General features: G+C 45.7%; 2 long non-coding RNA genes across 2 annotated transcripts; one reads left to right on the top strand and one right to left on the bottom strand.

The window, feature by feature from the left end:
- Positions 1–90: 90 nt before the first annotated feature.
- Positions 91–7,979, bottom strand: LOC115943866 (uncharacterized). Its single transcript, XR_014142771.1, has 3 exons — positions 7,504–7,979; positions 318–3,312; positions 91–105 (listed from the first exon to the last, which is right to left on the bottom strand). It is a non-coding gene; the product is annotated as an uncharacterized LOC115943866 (long non-coding RNA).
- LOC145720047 (uncharacterized) lies at positions 3,309–6,381 on the top strand. The gene is made up of 2 exons (XR_014142772.1): positions 3,309–3,793; positions 4,008–6,381. It is a non-coding gene; the product is annotated as an uncharacterized LOC145720047 (long non-coding RNA).
- Positions 7,980–7,985: the final 6 nt, after the last annotated feature.

Raw genomic sequence — 7,985 nt, 5'->3', positions numbered from 1 at the left:
GAGCAGGGAGCCCGATGCGGGACTCGATCCCGGGACTCCAGGATCATGACCTGAGCTGAAGGCAGTCGCTTAACCAACTGAGCCACCCAGGCGCCCTCCTGTTCTCTGTCTTGTCTCTACTCAACATCTTTTTTTTTTTTTTTAAAGATTTTATTTATTTATTTGAGAGAGAGATAGCGAGAGCAGGAACACAAGCAGGGGGAGTGGGAGAGGGAGAAGCAGGCTTCCTGCCGAGCAGAGAGCCCGATGTGGGACTCGATCCCAGGACCCTGGGATCATGACCTGAGCCGAAAGCAAACGCTTAACGACTGAGCCACCCAGGCGCCCTCTACTCAACATCTTACCTGGAAGCAGAAGCCTCAGTATTTTGCTTGAACAAATTTCCAACTGATTTTGTTCTCAGTCAAGAAAAGCTGCCTATTTCTCTGGACTGTCCTTCCATAGTGTTCATTTCCAGATGCTTCAGTAGAAAAAGCCAGTGTGAATATGAAAATCACATCGTCGAGCTTCCCTTTTCTCAGACTGTATCAAGTCATCTGAACAGGCTACACTTCATACCTCTGAGCAGTTGCTTGTGTACTTTAGTAAGGTTTCACTGCTGTCACTGGTTAGTTGGTCCAGGACAAGCTACTCAGGGCCAAAATGGAAATAATTCACCTGGAGACATTTTAAACCGAAGAATGATTCATCTCTATTTTTAATGCATAATATATTTGTCAGAATTTTGAAAATAGTAACTATTTATATTCTCCAGTTTACAAGTTGGAATCACATTAAAACTTTGATCCTTTCTCATGGGCTTAATTATCTACACTTCCCTAACTTCATTTCTTGGTACTGTGTTCGTATCAAACACCCATAGGTCAGCCATACAAACCAGTTGTGCTGGGTTCTGATGGAGGTCAGCATGCATTTCATTCCTGTGCCAAGTGCCTGGCCGCCTCAGCCCTGGGCTTCCATGTTGATGTCCAAGGGTGAAATACCCTATTATCAAAGCACACATGGGCACAGCCGGGTTTTCCTTTGAGGACTGTGTCAGCAATTGTGTGTGTGGGCAGAGGGCATATGGTGATTCTATGACCTGTATACAGTCATGTTTCCTTGTTGTTTCTGTGACTTTAGAAGGCATGGGTCATTATGGTGTCTGAGAGTATGTGATCAGTGTGGAAGGTGCACACGTGACTGTCAACACAGGCACGTGTTCTCAGATCTCCTCCGTGCACATGCACGACATGTCAGGGCTTGTGAGATCAGGGTGTGTGATGTCTCAGAGGGCACACGAGGTAGAAAGCGCCAGCTCAGCAGTGCAGTAAAGACCCACAGAGCACGCCCACTGGGGAGCCTGGGAGAAGTGAAACCAGAATTGTGGGGTCAGGCCTGTGGGACTTGCAGGGGCTCTGGAGAAGGGAAGACTAGAATCCAGGGTCTGAACAGTCCAGAGATGTGGGAGCTGTGGGCACCAGGGATGGGGCTCTGAGTGAGAGTGTTAAGTTGGAGCAGAATGGTGAGGAGTTACAGAGCTATGTGGTAGAAAGCCTGTAGGTTGGGGGATCAAGGATTCTAAATTCTCCACTAGGGGAAAGGACCAAAGCTACTTTGAAGCAAAACCCCAAAGCAAAAGTGTGAGGTGATACATACTGGTGGAGGAAGGGGCAGGTGCAGAAACACCTGAATTGGGCAGGTGGGGCATGGACTGCTCACACTGGCTACGTGTTTCTCAAGGCCCAGCACCACCTCACCCAAGCCACACTGCCCCTGCCCCTTCCTGGGGGAGGCCCCTCTTTGACCAACACTACCCGCCCTATAGCTTCCTGTTGAGCTAGAAGCAGATTTGCTGGAGCAAAGGTACCACCCAAGTGGACCAGGTGCTCCTGTCTTTGAGACTCAAATCCTGCATTCACTGGTACCTCCCCTCCCCACCCATTCTTCACACCTGGTTGCAGGAGTCCTAGCAGATAGCACAGTCCACGCACCTGTCCATACCATCAGCAGGGAGACCCCCGAGAGGCTCAGGACACTGGCCGTTCCGCCGCCAGGTCTAACTCACTTTGTTTCTAGTTAAAATGGATGGGAAGCTATCCCTGTTTGGACTTTCTGCCTTTGGGCTCTTCACTGTCTCCTGTCCCAATGCTATGACAAGTCACAATTAGGGAAGTGGATTATTGCCTTTCACCACCATCAACCCTGTTGGCCCTCCAGACCATCCCCCAGGTGCCGTGCCATGCCATTCCTGGTCCTAGCATTCTGCAGACCCCAGTCCTCTCCTGAGACCCCTTTTCTGTTCTCCTGGGAGCTGTGCCCTGCTGTTTCTCAGGTCCGTCCTTCAGGCTTTCTCAGGAAGGTCCCGGGGCTGCGGGGGGGGGCCACCAACCTCTCCTGTTCCAAATTTCACCTTCCGTGCTGTGTCTGGCATGGCATGTTTACATTCCCAGTGTGTCACTGGAAAGTGGGCTCTTCCTAGGAGGGTATCTTCAGTACATCCATATGGATGTCTAGTCAGGTGTGGGATATGGAGGAAAGAACACATCAAAGAGGGAGAACAACAAGGGAGACAGAACGAGTCAGAGAAAGTAAGGTCGAATGAGAGTTAAATAAAGGATGGGGGGCAGGTGGATCCAGTGGGCTCATAAAGACATAATAGCAAAATAAGAGTGATCTAGACAAGAATCAGTGGGGTCATCAGGGATGGAGGACAGAACAGAAGCCTTAACAGCGGCATAGGGCACAAAGGAAGAGCCAATGTCCTAATTACCATGTTTTTAAAATTTTTTTAAATTACTTCCCCCTCAAAATTTATTGTCATGAGGCCTCAGTGTTTTTCAGTATTATATACTGAAAATATTCTTCAGTCCTTGTTAAATAATTTTACATTATTTCAAGATGTAGTTTGTAAAGACATTCGATTTTTCATATTAACCAGTAAAACCTTGTTCAACCAGTTAGTCTTTTATCAGCAGCATCCTTGCTTTCTTTACGTGATCTTCTGACTCACTGAGCAGTGAGCTCAACATGACTGATAAATTGCACAGAGCCATGTCTATAGCAGACTTCTCAGGTTTTCCTGGATCTTTTACTTAAAATTTTCATGCAGTCAAACATAAAACCTTCCCTTCATGCCCTCTTTCTTGCCTTCCTGTGAAAGGGCTCCAACTGTTATTATAAAAAAAGATTACTTTCTGAAGAAACAGACTTCATCAACATGCCAGGATACTTTTCTACTGTCTTCCTCTCAAAGAACACTGATTAGACAATCATCCAGCATGAGAGGGCCTTTGTGGAAATTCGGGAGCCCAGCAGAGAAGTTCCAGCACACTGTTGGAGCAAGGAAATAAAAAGAAGTCATTGAGGGGTGCCTGGGTGGCTCAGTCATTAAGCGTCTGCCTTCGGCTCAGGTCATGATCCCAGGGTCCTGGGATAGAGCCCCACGTCAGGCTCTCTGCTCAGCAGGGAGCCTGCTTCTCCCTCTCCCACTCTGCCTGCTTGTGTTCCCTCTCTCACTGTCTCTCTCTGTCAAATAAATAAATGGGGTCTTTAAAAAAAAAAAGTCATCGAAGACTAGGTGCATTAAAAAGGGTAAGAGTAACAGTTTCACTTTAACTGGATCACCATTCTCCCAAAATGGCACATCTCAGTGGCACATCCTGACCCATGTTTTCTCCCTTGGGAGAAAGGGAGAGCATCTAAGTGAGTGACCTGCTCCTCTAGCCAAAGAAACCCAGGTCTTCCTGCACTCCCTACAATACCGGGGTGTGCTGCATGACCTGGGGCTGGGAAGCCCCCGTGAAAAGAGCAGGTGGAGGGCGCCTGGGTGGCTCAGTCGGTTAAGCGACTGCCTTCGGCTCAGGTCATGATCCTGGAGTCCCGGGATCGAGTCCCGCATCGGGCTCCCTGCTCAGCGGGGGAGTCTGCTTCTCCCTCTGACCTTCCTCCTTCTCATGCTCTCTGTCTCTCATTCTCTCTCTCTCAAATAAATAAATAAAATAAAATCTTAAAAAAAAAAAGAGCAGGTGGAGGTCTTAACGGGGCAACGGAAGAGATGCAGATCCTACTAACTGCACTGCAGACTCCATCAGGAAGCCTGTCCATGAGCTGCCAGGGACACTACACCTCTGAACCCCCCAGTGCTCAGTGCACATCACCCACACATCTCTCAAGCTGGCGGTCAGCTCCCTGAGTGCGCTCCCAAATGCGTTCAGAGTGAGCCTTGCAGAAGGCTAGAGAGCATGCAGACAACGCCGGCCCAACTCTGTGGGACTGTGCGTCAACACAAAACGGGAGCATTCAGCACCACACAAGGGAAAGCAAAAGGAAGGCTGTCAGCACCTGGCCTGGCTTTGCAGTATCAAGAGAAGGCCTACAATCAGAAATTCCACAGCCCCCAAGAGGAGACAAGAAGTGCAGAGCACGACTATACGTAGAAAAGGTACGAGAGAGGATACAGCAAATGCAAGATTTATTTGTTTTTTGACCAAAGTCTGACAAGATTTAAAAGAACATGGGTGCTTGGGTGGCTCAGTCGGTTAAGTATCCAACTCTTGATTTTTGTCTCCCGTCCTGATCTCAGGGTCGTGAGATCTAGCCCCACACTGGGCTCAAAGCTCAGCAGGGAAACTGCTTGAGATTCTCTCTCCCTCTGCCCTCTGCCCTTCCTGCCACTCATGTTCTCGCTCTTTCAAATAAAAAAATACATCTGTTTTGGGCACCTGGGTGGCTCAGTCGGGTAAGTGTCTGCCTTCGGCTCAGGTCATGATCCCAGAGTCCTGGACTGAGCCCCGCATCAGACTCCCTGCTCCGCGGGGAGCCTGCTTCTCCCTCTCCCTCTGCCTGCCACTCTGCCTACTTGTGCTCTCTGTCAAATAAAGAAAATCTTTAAAATAATAAATAAATCTGTTTTTTAAAAAATTTAAAGGGGCACCTGGGTGGCTCAGTTGGTTGAGCGTCTGCCTTTGGCTCAGGTCATCATCCCAGGGTTCTGGGATCGAGTCCCGCACATCAGGCTCCCTGCTGCTTCTCCCTCTCCCTCTGCTGCTCCCTCAGGGATGGAGGACAGAACAGAAGCCTTAACTTTTAAAAACGTGGTAATTAGGACATTGGCTCTTCCTTTGTGCCCTATGCCCCCGCTTGTGTGCTCTCTCTCTCGGACAAATAAATAAAATATTTTAAAAAAATAATAAAATAAGCATATAATGTAGTTATATACCCAAATTCAGAATAGTGCAAATCCTATTATATGGTGATACATTAACCACTTACTTCCAGCATCAAGGTTAAAGGACAAAAGTACTGAGAATAACTATAGCCACCATAATTTTTAAAGGACACACAATGTGAAAAATAAATTGTGACATCAAAAACGTAGAACATATGGGGGAGAGTAAAGTTAAGTTGCTTATCAGCTTACATTAGACTGTTATATCTAGATGATGTTTTATGTAAGTCTTACGATGACCACAAAGCAACAGTAGATACACAGAAGATACAAAGACAGGAATCAAAGCACACCACTACAGAAAATCATCAATACACAAAGCGCAACACGATACCTGCAGAACATCGAGAAAAGAATGAGATGGCATTAGTGAGTCCTTGTCTATAATAATTATCTAAGACATGAGTGGATAAATTCTACAATGAAAAGGCAGAGTGGGGGTGCGTTGGTGGCTCAGTCGTTAAGCATCTGCCTTCGGCTCAGGTCATGGTCCCAGGGTCCTGGGATCAAGCCCCACATCGGGCTCCCTGCTCAGTGGGGAGCCTTCTTCTCCCTCTCCCGCTCCCCCTGCTTGTGTTCCTGCTCTCGCTATCTCTCTCTCTGTCAAATAAATAAATAAAATCTTAAAAAAAAAAAAAAAAGGCAGAGTGGGTGACTGCATTAAAAAAATTACCCAAATAGGGTGCCTGGGTGGCTCAGTTGGTTAAGCAACTGCCTTCGGCTCAGGTCATGATCCTGGAGTCCCTGGATCGAGTCCCACATTGGGCTCCCTGCTCAGCGAGGAGCCTGCTTCTCCCTCTGACCCTCCCCCCTCTCATGTACTCTCTCTCATTCTCACTCTCAAATAAATAAATAAATCTTAAAAAAAAAAAATTACCCAAATATACCCTACCTACAAAAGATTTGCTTCAGCTTTAAAGACACATACAGACCCAAAGTGGTGGGACAGGAAAACATATTCCAGGTCAACGGCAATCCTGAGAGAGCAGAGGTAGCTATACTTCCATCAGACAAAACAGACTTTAACTCAGAAATTATAACAAGTAACAGGACCATTATACATTGACACAGAGGTGAGTTCATCAAGAAGACAGAACATGTGTAAGTATATCAAACAATATGATACTCAGACTAAAATGAACAGAATATTTTATAATGACAGAATAAGGGAAGACTTCCAAAATAAAATTAAAAACATGATAGCATGAAGTAGAGATTTCTATTTCACTGTATAAAGATTATAACTAAAATAGATCAAAGTGCACACACATGTGTACGTATAACTGTGTGTGTGATAAAACTAGAATACAAAATATTTTGTAAAATTACATGAAAAATGAGCCAAGTAGGAAAATTAATTTACATGGACATGTCTATAAATACAACTGTATTAATAACATTTATTCAGTAATCAGTGAAATATAAAGTTATTTTTCCTTATATACATAAAAATAAAGAACGTAATAATGAGTCCTTTTTGCAGTTGAGTGAGAAGCCCACATTTTGGTGATGGTTGACGGTATCACTGCGACTCTAGGCAGGGTCTGTCTTGCCAGAATCTATCAAACCATGAATGCACCATACTTCACACCAGCACTCAGACTCCATCTTGCCCAGAGCATAGGAGCACATGGAGCTCCTCAGAGAAGTCACTGTGCTTAGAGGCAGCCACTGAACGATTCTTTACAAATCCAGTAACGTAAGGTCTCTGGAATGTATGTGTTGTGAGCTATTTTTAAAACTCCTACTGTTAGACATTTAGGTTGAGTTCCTTTTTTTTTAAGATTTTATTTATTTATTTGACAGAGAGAGCACAAGCAGGGGAAGTGGCAGGCAGAGGGAGAAGCAGGCTCCCCGCGGAGCAGGGAGCCCGATGTGGGACTCGAACCTAGGACCGTGAGATCATGACTTGAGCTGAAGCAGACGCTTCACCAACTGAGCCACCCAGGCGCCCCTGATTTCATTTTTAAAAAGCAACTGTGGAATAAAACCCATCCCATCATGTGGATTAAATGAATGCAACCTTGATTTTCATGATCAGTTTCTGCATTCTCCCACTTTATTCCAAGTAATTAATATTTTGAGGCCAGATCCACACGGGCTCACTTTGCTAAGGTTGGAATGCATTATAAAGTCAGGGAGATCAAATTTTCCATTACCAATCTTATTTTCCAAGATTTTCCAGCAATTCCTGCACATTAATTAGTCCTTATTCATAGAGAATTGGCAGGGCATCCTGCTTTGGTCCCTAGGAAATCCCTGCTACCCTACCTCATTGAAACCATAGTACTCACCCCATCTCCAAACCCTATCTGAACATGAAGTCCTTCCAACGATTCAATGGAAATGCTTCACAAGTTTGATGTCAGTGGTTCATGGTGAGATGGAATCTGTCTAGAGATGGAAGAGGGTTCAGAAAACACCACCAGCGACTGTGAGCAAATGTGTTAGGTAGGGTACTTGAGAGCTGAACATTAGTAGGGTCTAAAATCGCATTTCAGAGGGAGAGGACATAACGATCAACAGAGAATATAATTTTTCTTCTAAGAAAGAGGCATTCCTGACTCCTGCTCATCTTCCTTCTTGTCTGAGCTTCCTTCCGAGGCAAGATCACTCTTGACTCACTCCTGAGTGTTGAGACTATGCCTTTCAAGGCTTGGAATCAATACATCTTCTTGTGCCACAACCATACATATCGGGAGTCCTCTTTCTACTGAAACATGGGGACACCTCCCACACTCCTACACTGTATCATATGGATGGAGGTTTCTGTGAT

Source organism: Leptonychotes weddellii, unplaced genomic scaffold, assembly GCF_054177405.1.
Source record: "Leptonychotes weddellii isolate Sample4059 unplaced genomic scaffold, ASM5417740v2 HiC_scaffold_9584, whole genome shotgun sequence".
NCBI classification, from domain to species: Eukaryota; Metazoa; Chordata; class Mammalia; order Carnivora; family Phocidae; genus Leptonychotes; species Leptonychotes weddellii.
Note: the sequence above shows the minus strand (reverse complement) of the source record. Positions and strands in the feature narration are given on the sequence as shown.